Here is a 13,552-nt window from a genome sequence, read left to right on the forward strand (position 1 = left end):
GGAGAAAAATATCAATGGATGCAGTTCATAACCGAATGTAGGATTAACATGGTTGTTTAAAAAAAGTATCCGAATTATAACTATGTGCCCTTATACTAACATGCTGTATTGAAAGACAGAAGTAACTTTTTGCTGGTCTCAGTCTTTTGTACATATTCAATGTACAAAAATATGAAAGTCTGTGGATTAGATCTAAGGGAAAAAGTGAGTGAACGATAAAGAAGGAAATAAGAACAGGTTAAGAGAGGTTTGAGTATGATAAGTGCACTACCTGTGAGATGTCCAGCAGGGGGGGCTCTACCTGCCCCTTATAAGCAGTGGCCACACAAGCTTCGAGTTAAGACACAGACAGACCTCAGATGACCTCTCAGTGTATGGATAACATAGGAGCATGTGTTATTCTACACATGAAAACTGCTTGTTAAACGGCACATTTTTCACTCGTTTCACATGAATTGACCCTTTATTTTCATTCGGATGCTGGAACATGGCTTCCTTTGTGAAAAATTAAAAAAAACAAAATTAATATTATGCTATTATTGGTTTAATATTAACAGGATATACTTTACATTAACCAAAAGCACAGAGTACATTAAATAAATACATATCCGCTAGACTACAGACATTTTTTACTCTCAATGTTTGTACCCAAGTGCCTTCCCTTCGCCTGCCACAAATCAGGCACGCTTTGGGAGTCTCTGGCCTCTCTCAGGGCCATATATCTCATAGACCTTGAGCCCTGCAAATTACAGCAAACACAGGATAAGACTCTTGTATCTAAAACCAGACCGGCCTGTACGCCCCACATTCTTCTGAAGGGTTAGTCGGAGCCCCCTATGTCCTTTGGGAGAACTAATAGCACATACACATCGCACACACCTCTAAACATCTCAGAAGGAGCGCCACCTCCTGCGAAAGAGGCTAGAAACGACGTCTGTATGAGGAATGCGTGCCGCAATCTGTTTGTTACGACAGAGAGACATCTCAAACAAGACCTTGAGCCCAGGGTGTGACTCCTGAGGGTCTCAGGTGAATGTTTATCAGTGCTAAAATCCCTAACTGAGCTTATTGGGTGAGAAGATACTGCATTCCTGAGGAGAGAGAGCGAGAGGACTTTCTTTTTTCCCTCCAAACGAGGGCACTGGCCTTTCACCTCGCATGGAGACCTTCCCTGGGGTTAAAGTGTAATCCAGGGTGTATGACCACAAAGACCTGAGCCTAAAAGCCAAGGACTGGCATATTTTCTAAATTACACTGTCCTCTTGAGCTCTGACTGACCACATATCCTTTGATATGGCAGGGTGCACAACGGCAGAGTTCTCAATCTCCATTTCTCAAGATTCATAGTTGGGTGTAATGCAACCTAGATTTAGGATAATAGAAATTGATTGCAGAAATCTGACGAAAGGTCTCCTTAAACTGTGTGAAATCTGTCACTGATGAGGAATTAGTTAAACAAGATCAAAATACATTCAAAAATTAAATTGCACAGTTAGATCATTTACATATTAGAGCATAATTTTCTAATCTAGCTTCCTGTTACTGCCAGCTCTGTGAATATGAGCACACATATCTGAAGGTATCTATTAAAATGCTTTTAAAGTCATTATTCCTCTTACACAGCCAAAATTTCTTCAACTTTGTCAGTGCTTTAAAGAAAGCCGTCATGTGAATTTCTGGACTGAGTCCTTTAAAGAAAGCCTTAAGTGGAAAGAGACAGAGTTGTTTAATTGACATTCCCATCCCCCATTTTCCCAGGGTAAAGAAAAAGGTTTTTTTGTGTCTCACTGTACAAAAGGAAGCAGATTTGCAGATGAGATGACCCCATGACCCCTGAAGCCGTTGAAAGGTTCTCAATGGCATAAACCCTACATAATCAATCACATTCTGGGACTGTGGTCAGCACCAGACCGCACAGCCAGTCCTCTGAGCCGGACTGTAAACAGACACCCACTCCTACAGGGCGACGGGGGGATGAAAGACCCTAACGGCATTCCTTTATTCTTCTCTTTGCGTGTGTGCGTAAAAAAAAAAAAAAAAAACCCAAGTAAACAGAAACATTCAAACATCTTATTATATCAGCAGGATGCCTAAAAAATGAATGAAGAGCATTTTTCTCCCCACAGATGAAAATAAAGGACAATTCCATTCATTTTCGACACAAACGCACCAAACTGAGGCACTCACGCCTGCATCTGAACCCAATGCTGCTCTGGGTTCTGTGTCTTAAGAACAGGAGGAAAGATTAACTCGGACTGCTGCACACCCACCCTTTATGACTGAGCAATCAATGGTTGAGTATTTTCAGTGATATCTTATCTAGCCTAGCATTTCATTTCTTCTGCTTTGTGTGACTTGTGAGTGAGTGACCAGGTGTCATCTATCAAAACAATCCTAGTCTCTGGAAACCTGCTATTAACTGATAAGGACAAGCCTCCGTGGCATAATGGCTCCCACCTGAGCTCACAACTCAACTCTGTTAGGGGATCAGGCAGTAGACGAGGACGGAAACAGGAGAAAAAAAGAAACCGAATGTGAAAACTTGCATATAATTATTGCTTATACTTAGGCTAGGGATTTTGACAAACCCCTAAAACCTTTATTATACTGTAGGAGCGCAGGGCCTGAATTTCATTTTGGTAAATGGGGGGAATTTCCCCCTTAGGTCATACTCTTATGGGGGGATTATTATATTGGCCATTTTTAGACATTCCTTAAAAGACAGCAACAATTATTTCACCTAATAATTGTTTAATGTATTTGTGTTTGTACAATGGGCTAATTTGGTTGTGCAATAGCTTACAACACAAGGAATCTTTAAACTGAATTTACACACACACAAAAAAAAAGACAAGTAAACAGCCAATAATAAAATACAAATAAAAAATTACAAGCAGTATCACAAATAAATACAGTAGAATAAATATACAAATTAAATAATCTGCTTTAATCAAATGTAAAATAACACTGTATAGTCGCAACTGTATGAATTAAATGCACATTAATCCTTATAATTAAAGTTGCAAAAGTTATTCAGTCAAGTGCAGTGAGTGATTTTCTCTTTTTCTTTTGTTGTTTGATTAACATTAATGACACAGACAGCAGCAGAAATATTAGGCTGCTGTCACTTTAAGGGCGTTTATCGACCTGTACATCGTTTTCTTTGTTCTGAAACAGATCTTAATTTGTTACAATGTTGCATTTTCTTCTTGGTTCGGTTTGTTTTCACAAGTCAACATTTCAAAGCATACCAAAATGTGTTCATGCAAGTCACATATGAGTAAAACTGTCCTCTTACTGGTCAGAGTTAATTTATAATGCAGTTAGAGTGGGAATCATGGCTTCGTCGGGACAGCATTTCTGCAATGGATGGAGAAGAGCATTTACACATTTTAAGACCAACATTTTTATGAGGATACTTGCCAAGATGGGGAATGAGATAATTTTCGGTGTAATTTTCTAAGCGCAATCGGCCCAAAAAAAAAAAAAAAAAAAAAACCTGTTTGAGAGGCGGCTTCCTTTTTGTGTGTGCACAGAAAATCATCTCAGATAGCATGCGGATACTGAATGGATTAAAATTGCTTGCATGTTTAAATTGCTAAAAGTTATTTACACATTAAACAAGGCACAGATAAATCACCCAAACTGTTTGTGAAATTATGTTCCACAGAAAGTTACTGATCAGATAATCTGTGTGGACTAAATTACTCATTCAACCTACATGCTATAGCACTGATATTCAAATGGCAGACCTTTTCCCTCCAGACTGCAAGACAAAACGGTAGCACACTTTACTGTTCCTAGTTAAAGTGAGCAGCGCGTCAAACAGCGATGCGGATCACACCACAAGTGCTCAGGATCGTTTATGGTAAACCTGATGATTTTCTTTCCAACACCATAAATCCCGCACCGAAATTTAGGCCCTGGGTGCGTGACCTTGTGGTATGGACCTTAAGTTTGTCTGTTATTTTGTAAGCAATCATGCAAATTAATTTCATGTGGCTACCAATTTAACATGCAAAATAAATAAATAATTAATTTAGAAAATAATTTTAAATACTTTTGAAGAAGAGAAAAAGACCATATCTAAGAACCAAAATATCAGTGTCTTTTGTGTGGGCTCTGACTCAGGCAAGCATTCACCAAGCAACCACCCAGAACACCCTACAAACCACCAACGATAATCGCACTAAAAAAATCCTCAGTTATTTCTGGCTGATACAGATGAAGTTAAAATGTTGAAAACTACAAACCAATCAAAAAAAAAAAAAAAAAAAAAAAAAGAATCATATGCCATTTTTTTTTTTTTTTTTTTTAAATTGTGTTAATGAATTTATGGAGTTGTATTATAACTATAAATTTCCTTGTATTTTTTTTATACAAAAAAATATATAAAAAAACATTTTATACATTTTTTTTTAAAAAACTTACATATTATATGATATTCTACTTAATTATATAATACATAATATACAATATACAACATATAAAAATACATTGCTAAAAATAAATAATTGCAGTGGAGCCAGTGAAAATTTGTGCTAATTCTGGCAGCAGAAAAAAAACTTTGCTGTTGAGCATTTGCATGTCAATATTATGTGAATGTTTTTATGCAATTCAAAATCTAAAATAAATATCATCATGTAGAAGAATGGAGCTTTTAATCTATAGAAAACTCTAAAATAAAAAAATAAAAAACATTTTGTCATAACAGCAGAGATGTGAAGGTCAGTACTCCAGCCAAGAATATGAAGGTATTCATATATGGAGGCATTTGTGGCCCAGAAATAAAGACGAAGAGCAAAAGCTGTTATGGAATCATCCACTCGCTGCTCCATCAATTGCAACAGGCACAGGTAGCGAGAACCAGCTCATTGGTTAAATTGGCCAGTGTGAAGACCGTGTCACTAGGCAACAAGACCTGATCGCTCCTTTGTTTGGGGTGAAAGGTTGGAAGTGTTCACACTAATCTCAGAGTTCACAATTAAGTAACAGAAGAGTGTCTTCCACCTCCATTCACTCCCTCTCTCCTTTCAGAGGAACAAACACCACCAAATCCCCCATCGCTAATGGAAAAGTATTTGCACTGTAAATTAAAGGGTACACTTTTTTATGCTTTGTACAGATCACTTTTGGGATGTCTGCAAACAGCTCAAATCTAATTACAGGGATGGGGGTGGGAGGGGGGTTGGATTTACTCGAAAAGCTGAAGGAACAAAAGAAGACTGGCCCATTGTGGAGTAGCTCTGTTGCGTCTCCAGTGAATCCTTGTCTATTCAGGCCACTCGTGGGATGGGGGTTAATCCATTACAGGGATACTTAAAAGGTGGGACACTCAATCACAAAGGGACTGTGTGTGTACTTTTTTTTTTTTTTTTTTAAATCATAGCTGAAGATTCCTGTACATCACTTTGTTTTCCAACCACCCTTTCATATCCTACCTCCCCCTCAGCATTTAATTACCTATGGTTATTAGCACTGAGATACATTGCATTCAGAACTGAGGAGGGTAATGCTTGTTCAACACAGGATGAGTCTTATTGTAGTGGCCAGGGGCGTCCCATCTCAGGCGAGTTTGGCGGACAAGATCGGGAGATTCCTGCTGGCTTCTTTTACAGCACGTGAATCACTGGGCCTACAGGAGTCCGTAATCTCCTCACAAAACTTTTATTTTCCTTTGGACATGTGCTGCTGTCTCTCCTCACAATGTGTATCAAAGCCTCTCTCTCGTCGAGATTCTTCCCCAACGCCGTGCCAGACGGATTTAGACATCACTATTTTCTGTCAAATCTCCACCGAGAAACAATGAACGCTGCGGCCGTCATGCAGAGATGCTACAAATCCCCGTTTCCCCCCACTGTACCCTACTAAGCTGGAACAGTGACCCTCAGAGCAGCCCGTCGACTGCGGTGGGTCCTCGCAGAAGGGCCACCGTCCTTCGTTCCCAACTGGATCGCTCACGCCGACTCCACACAGAGTCAGTTGATAAAAGTGGAGCTCATTGTGAGAATTTATACTTCGCCTAATGGCTAAACATTCTTGCCAACAGATGATTACTTCTGGGTGTTGGCTGCACGTCTGCACATGGTATCTATCAGCCAACTGAGCATCTCACCCACTGGAAAACTCATTTAGATCCTATCTAGGGAAAAAATTAGTTGTGAAAAAAAGGAGAGAGGCCAGGCCGGTCTGCGCTTGATTTAATTTGGTCACTGATACAGAGTCCAAGCACTTGTGCCCTCTGTATTTTGAGAAAGGAGGGGGAAAAAAATAAAAAATAAAAAGCTTGTGTTCAATAGATCTGGCGTAAGGACACACACCACTTCAAAGGATTTAAGCGTCAAACAGGGTCTAAGCCGATGCCTCTGCTGGACCGGCAAAATCCCACATATAACACATTCAGATAATCATTTTCAGTCTTTTCGTTTTAATCTTAAAGCCCCCTGAATAGAGCTTGAAAAGCTAAATTGACATGGTCAAATTATTTTGGGTTTAAAAGTCTGCTCCGCGTCACCTGTTATTCACCCTGTGACCTCAAAACAGAAAGGGCAGTGCCTCACACAGAACAACAGATTTGTGAAAACAGTTATGAGGATATCATATATTCATGGGAAGCTGATACTCATGAGGAAATCACAATTACAAAATGATACAAGTACAACTAAAAATATTGTACTAACGCAACAAAAATTAAGAACAAAGAAGTTGCTTTATGTGTCAAATCATTCTCATGCTGTCACTAAAAAAAGATGGGAAATTAAGTTAGTTCGCACACCATTCAGGCATGACTCGAATGCAAATAATAGCAAGCGTACGGCCAACCTGCAATGAGGATAATGAAGGCCTACAGTAACCAAGCTGGGTGCAGGCGGTCAGTGGGGCTCGGACAGATGGGTCCTCTGCTTGAGAGTCGGACAGCTTGCTCAGTAATGGATGTAGAATGAGATATGGGGATAGAGTCTGGCACAGCTAATAGTCATTTAATCAGCTGCAGCTGACCGGCACATGGACACCATTTCTGATGCCATGCTGTCTCAGAGCGATCCAAACCCATCAGCCTTCACCTACAAACACTGCCACAACACAGGCTAAGGGCTCACTGTCCTGTACAAAAAAAATAACGCATTTGGATCAAAGCAATGCTCTTGAGAGTATTTCTTGTAAATGTCCTGTCCTGAATGTGACTTTCAGAGGCATCATGTACCCATTTGTCTAAGGTGTATATATACACACATACAGTACTGTGCAAAAGTCTTAGGCCACCACCAGCTTTATTGTTTTATAAATGTATTAAAGGGTTAGTTCACCCAAAAATGAAAATTATGTCATTTATTACTCACCCTCATGTCATTCTACACCTGTAAGACCTTTGTTCATCTTCAGAACACAAATTAAGATATTTCACTAAATACTTGTCACTTTAGCCTATAGAAGCCATTTTTTTCTGTTTTTTTAATACTGCATACAAATTTCTTGTACTTTCTGGTCATATTCGAATAAGAGACTGAGAAAAAATTACATATGGTCATTATACCATTGCTAAAACAACATCTAATGATGGCCTAACACTTTTGCACAGTACTGTATATAAAAATAGCTTTAGGGCCTGTTTACACCTGGTCACTTCATGCTTTTTTATTGATCGTATAGCTACAGTATCTGATTTGATAAAACGGTTCATTTACACTTGGCCACATAAATGAGTCTCCAGAAAAAGAATATAAATCTGATCTTCAATTCCTATGCTATATGCAAATTTAACAGTTCACGTCAACAAAAGCAACAGCATTTTCTTCATAATCAGCTAATTTCAAAAATCAAAGAGAGAACTGCATCAGCACTGGTAAGATCATTTAGTCTCACTACTGTTAATAAAGATTATTGTGTGTTAACTGTTAGCGACTGACTTTCAGTTTCATTTGTGGTAGTTTGCATGTTGGCTAGCTGAAGAGATACTCATCTGTGATGACGCGTGTTGTCATATCTGGGTATAACTTCATATAGCCTATAACACGCTCTTGACACTTTCATTTTTTAACATTTTGGGAGGAATAAAATTTACATATGTGGTTTCAACAACTAGATTAAGAAAAGTCTCAAAGGCAGATGTCCCCTCATGGTCACTTCTGTAGCACCATAGCAAACAAAATTGCCTTTGTGGAAACTGAACAGTCCGCATTCATATGAATTGGCTTGTGCAACTTTAATGCGCACTGACAGGTTAATTACGTCACAATTAACTAAATGCCTAACAGCCGTTCTACTAGTAGCGGTGTGATTGAGTTAATAGAGGGGTATGACATGACCTGTGTTTACCAGTGGCACCGACCCCATTTGCGAGAGTGACAAGCTTGTGGAGGGGTTGAGAAGTGGAAGCCTTTGGGCACATTATTCAGGGATATTTTCAGATGTGGGAGAGAAAGTGTTGGGGGGGGCGAGGGAACCCAAAAAAAGCGCTCTTTTCTCTTTCTCACTGTGCCAAAACACAGCCGTGTTGCTCTATTCCTTTCTCTTGCTCTGTCAAAACTATTTCTGGCTTCAGAGAAGAAAGTGTTTACTCTGTGGCCTGGTTCACTGGAGTCACGCCGTGTTCCCACCGAGCAAATCCGCCGTTCTCTCTCCAAAATGGTTTGCATATTTTCCCTGTAACACAAGACTTAAAAAGGATGAGAGGAAATCAAGAGGGAAGGGGGAGCCGTTGCTATTATATATGGATTCACATGCAGTCAGCTGCTCGGCCAGTTTAAAGAAGGCTGTGTGACAACTACGCCACCGTCTATAACAGCTTCTGTGAATGGTAAACTAATAATGGATGTGATGTTTTGAGCTGGGGAGTCCTGGAAGCCTAACTGACTCATCGATAAAGATCTGATTGAGGAGACCCAGGAGCTTCATGGTCATTTTCCTCATAATAGTTTTGTCAAAACACAATTCTGAGTTTCACAGCTTCTGCAGAAATGCTGGAACTTCCCCCCTCATCTCAAATCTTCCATCCAAACTGTCACAGCAAATAAAGCACCACTGTGTGTGGTAAAGCACATCTCTCGGCTAGACATCATATCAGTGCTTCAGACTGAAAAGGGACATGCCGTTTCACACTCAGTAAAAGTCAATACCCCTTATTTAAAATGCACAAAAACACACAAAGGCCCCTTCAGCAGGATTCATGAGTGAATTTTTCATTGCAGTCCCTTGAGATAAGTGATCGTGGAGTTGAAGTCTCTTCAAATTGGGCTGCCCTTTAAAGTAGGTCAGAACTGAGACTCCAGTAGCACTGGGGTTGTGCGTCAACAACAGCACATGATGTTGTTTTTCTCTCAGAGTCTTGGCACCAAACACGACCAGCCATTTATGTGCCTTAACCAACCTCTCCAACTGTCTAAAAGCCCCTGACGTCACAGGCAGCAAACACCTCACCAAAGAATGCCATCAACACAGATCCGAGTCATTTGAGGAGCCACACTGTAAAGTTCAGGTATATAATGAGCCATTTTGACACTTTCAGTTAACTCAAATGCTATCTTATCTATGTTCTTTGCTGCACAGAGGATGATTAAATGTTAAATAAATAGAACATGTCAATAATTAGGCGAAACAAGCTCAATTTTATCAGTCTGAAAAACTACAGGCTGTATACAAGGGCCCCTTTTTCTTCCAATCAACATATCACAGCAGCTGATTTCTCTGACATCAACAGAAATGAGACGAGCCTACAAAGGGATCCATTGAAGTGGCGGTGTTAGTCTGGAATGAGGCAGGAATCGTGCCGACCATCTAAAACTCAAACAAGTTAACAAAAGGTCTTTCAACTAAGATTTTAACTAGATTTTAGATACTTTAGTACACAAGTTAAACATTTGAATCTACTTGCCAACAATGGCCTTTACACACACATACATTATGTGTGTTTGTGTAAAAAGTCTCCAAGTCTGCATTTATTTAATCAAAAATAGAGTAAAAACAGTAATATTGTGAAATAATATTACAATATATCCATTTTGCATTATAATAACGTAATTTGTTCTAGTGATGGCTAAGCTGAATTTTTCAGCAGCCATTACCTAAGTCTTCAGTGTCATATGATTCTTCAAAAATGATTCTAATATTCTAACTTATTAATGTTGAAAACAGATGTGCTGCTTAATATTTTTACGGAAATCGTGATACATTTTCTCAGGATTCTTTGATGAATATAAAGTTCAAAAGAACAGCTTTTATTTGAAATAGAAATCTTTTGTAACTTTATAAATGTTTTATAAACGATGCACCCTTGCTGAATAAAAAAAATACCGACCCTAAACTTTTGAACGGTAGAACATTTATACACACATACATACACATACTAATACTGTATGTATGTGAAGTGTCTCAGCCGCTTTAGAGAGAAGTAGAAAATAATCTGACATCCACACACTGTATGCAGGTGGGGGAAAAAAAACAAAAAAACAGTTTCTCTCTTTAATAGGCAAAATTAAACAAATTCAATATTCTATCAGGACTTATATAGTCAGGACTTATTCCATCGTGCCTAATTTTGTTGCCGTTTTGTTATTGCCATGTTATTCAATCATTGCGGCATCTGATTTTCCATGAATGGCTATTGTTTCGTCATTCAAGCATGCAGGTCGACTTCATCGGCAGTTCTCCTGATAGCATTACAGGAAATGACCGCTGTACTTCAGCCTTTTGCCAGACAAGCTGCCAACTTGAAAACCGAGACCTGGATGTTTACAACGACAAGAAAACTTTGCCCATCGTAAACACCACCACCATGCCAACAGCCGTTAACTATTTATAAAGAGGGCGCAACTGCGAGTTACACATCCACTAGGGCTGGTGTGGGGACAGAGATGCAGTTTTTGGCCTGTTAAGTAACACTTAGCATAACATAAGCACAACTGGACGGCAGGGCAAAAATCAGCCTTGGCTTTGCATCAAGGTTTTAGATGTGGGGTTTGTCACTCTGGTCTGGCTAGCAGTGGGAGATAACAAGGTGAAACAAACATTTCCTGTTGTGGCCCTTATGCCACCCTCAGATTGTAGCAAGACATAGCAAGATGTCTGTGGGTCATGGCTATTTTTCAGGAAAAAAAAAAAATCATGAAGCCGCAGACATAAAATCCCCTAATAACCCACTTCAAGTCTATCTAGGCTGTGAAAATGAAGCATATGGGTGAGCATATTGAGGGACTGTGGAAAAAAAGCCAGCGTATCAAACTAGCCATGCGTTATAGCACATTTAAAATATAAGCCTGGTAGCCACAGGGGAGGCTGGCCTCACTGCTGTTCAGGTCCCTGGCAGGAAGACAAGTTTCACTGCCCATTTTTTTTACTCCAGACTCCAAATCTATATTTAGCCAGGCTTTTCCACTGGTATGCCTTTCTCTGATCGTTAGCCCTGTTTAACCCCTATTTACAATGGGCCCCATATTGGTCAAGGCTCTCGGGAGGCCCGGTCAGTGAGGGCATGGCATGCCTTTTACGCATGTCTGTCAAATAACACAAAGTGCACCAACCAGCTCTGAAACCAGGACAGAGTTGGGCTCGGTATATGGGATATTCACGATAAATTCACAATGATTCTGCAAGACTGTGAATATCGATGTCAATGTGCGTTCACTTGCCAATTAAATGGAGAGTTCACCTAAAAATGAAAATTCTGTCATTTACTCACCCTCAAGTTGTTCCAAACCTGTATGAATTTCTTTCTTCTGGTGAACACAAAAGAAGATATTTTGAAGAATGTCAGTAACCGTTGATTTGAACCGTATTTTTTTCCAAATTTATACAGGTTTGGAAAAACTTCACAGGGAGTAAATGATGACAGAATTTTATTTTTTTATTTTTGTGTGAACTATCCCTTTAAGTTTCCTCAGACTAGTCTTACATGAGAACAGTAAGAAGTTTTAATAATACTTCAGTAGAAAAAGATGTAATATATACATTACTGATGAAAAATTACTGATGAAATTGGTCAACAAAGAATATTTCGATTCAATCAACGATAAAGACAAAGAAAAAACCTAAATTATATCAATTAAAACATAATACATTAAAATATGAAGATAAAAGCGATATTAACAATGTTTTTTAAATAAGAAAAAAATGAATTACATGAACAAAAAAATTAAAATTAAAAAATTACACTGCTTACAGTTCAGGTAGATATTTTAGTTCTTACATTAAACATTTGAACTGTTTGTTGAGCAGATAGTTTCTATGACTGGGGGAAGAAAATAAATTATTAAATACTCTGCCATTCAAAAGTTTAGGGTAGGATAGATTTTTATTTTTTATTTTTTTGAGGTCCCTTATGCTCACCAAGGCTACATTTATTTGATTAAAATTTTTTACAAATATTTTACAAATTTTGTAAAATATCACAATTTAGAAAAATGTAATTTATTTCTGTGTTGGTAAAGCTAAATTTTCAGCAGCGATTACTCCAGTCTTTAGTTAAAATACGCCGATTTGGTGTGCAAGAAACATTTATTATTATCATTGGTGAAAACATTTGTGTTGATTATAATTTTTGTGGAGACTGTGATAGATTTTTTTTTTTCAGGATTCTTTGATGAACAGGAAGTTCCAAAGAATTTATTTGAGATGCTGTAGAAAGCTTTTGTAACATATGTCTTTACTGTCACTTTTGATAAATTTAATACATCCTTGCTGAATAAAAGGGGTTTGGTGTCTACCTGACCCTAAATTTTGAATGATAGTGTACATACTGAACATCAGCAAACGACTGAAAAAAAAAAAAAAAAAAAAAACAGCAATAAATATTACTGATAAATATCATTTTCAGCAGCCATTACTCTAGTCTTTACTTTATATTGCCAGCTCTAGGTACGAAACACGTTGAGTTCGTTCATATAGAGAGATTGTTTGTGGAAGTCAAATACTGAAGACACAAAGAACTACAGATTGATTTGAAGCCCTCACACATTTTCCACACATCCACCCAACTGCAAACCCAAAACTGAGTTTATAAATGACTATCACAACGGTGATTAAGTGGGATTTTGGCAGCCATAAGACCTTCGTTCAAGTATGTCCACTTACGCATGAAGGCTTAATTCAACATGCCGAACTACTGACTGTACATTTTAAGTATGTCAATCTCAAGTACCTAGTTCCTGAAGGTGGTTCAAGGCCTCATGGGTGTGATGAACCATAAATGTAATGCAGTGATGGTGCTTTCTATACCCAAAGTGAACTAAGCGAGCCAGACTGTTATGCTGTGGAGTGCTAGACACGTTTGTGCTAGAACATTCTCCCAAGGGCAGATAGCGAGGGCTGTCTGGAAAGTGAGGAGTCATAGCATGGCAGTGTACTGAGGGCCACATGCATCAGCACAGCTCTTGTGTCCAGCAACCCAGCAGAGGTCATCATATCAGGGTCAGGTGCACCAGCGCATACCCCACTCAGGTTGCCACCAAGAATGTAAGCAGTGGTGGAAACCGGAGAGGTCTTCCTTCCATGCCACAACATTGTTTCGAGGGCACCTAGTAAACAAACAGATTTAACCAAGCCTGACCATGCCCACCCT

At 38.9% G+C, this 13,552-nt stretch overlaps 1 protein-coding gene across 2 annotated transcripts in view; it reads right to left on the reverse strand.

Annotated features, from left to right (window-relative positions):
* zbtb16a (zinc finger and BTB domain containing 16a) overlaps positions 1-13,552 on the reverse strand; it is a 114,529-nt gene that overhangs the window by 27,231 nt on the left and 73,746 nt on the right. The gene's annotated exons all lie outside the window — the stretch shown is intronic.

This window comes from Ctenopharyngodon idella, chromosome 21 (assembly GCF_019924925.1).
Source record: "Ctenopharyngodon idella isolate HZGC_01 chromosome 21, HZGC01, whole genome shotgun sequence".
Taxonomy (NCBI): Eukaryota; Metazoa; Chordata; class Actinopteri; order Cypriniformes; family Xenocyprididae; genus Ctenopharyngodon; species Ctenopharyngodon idella.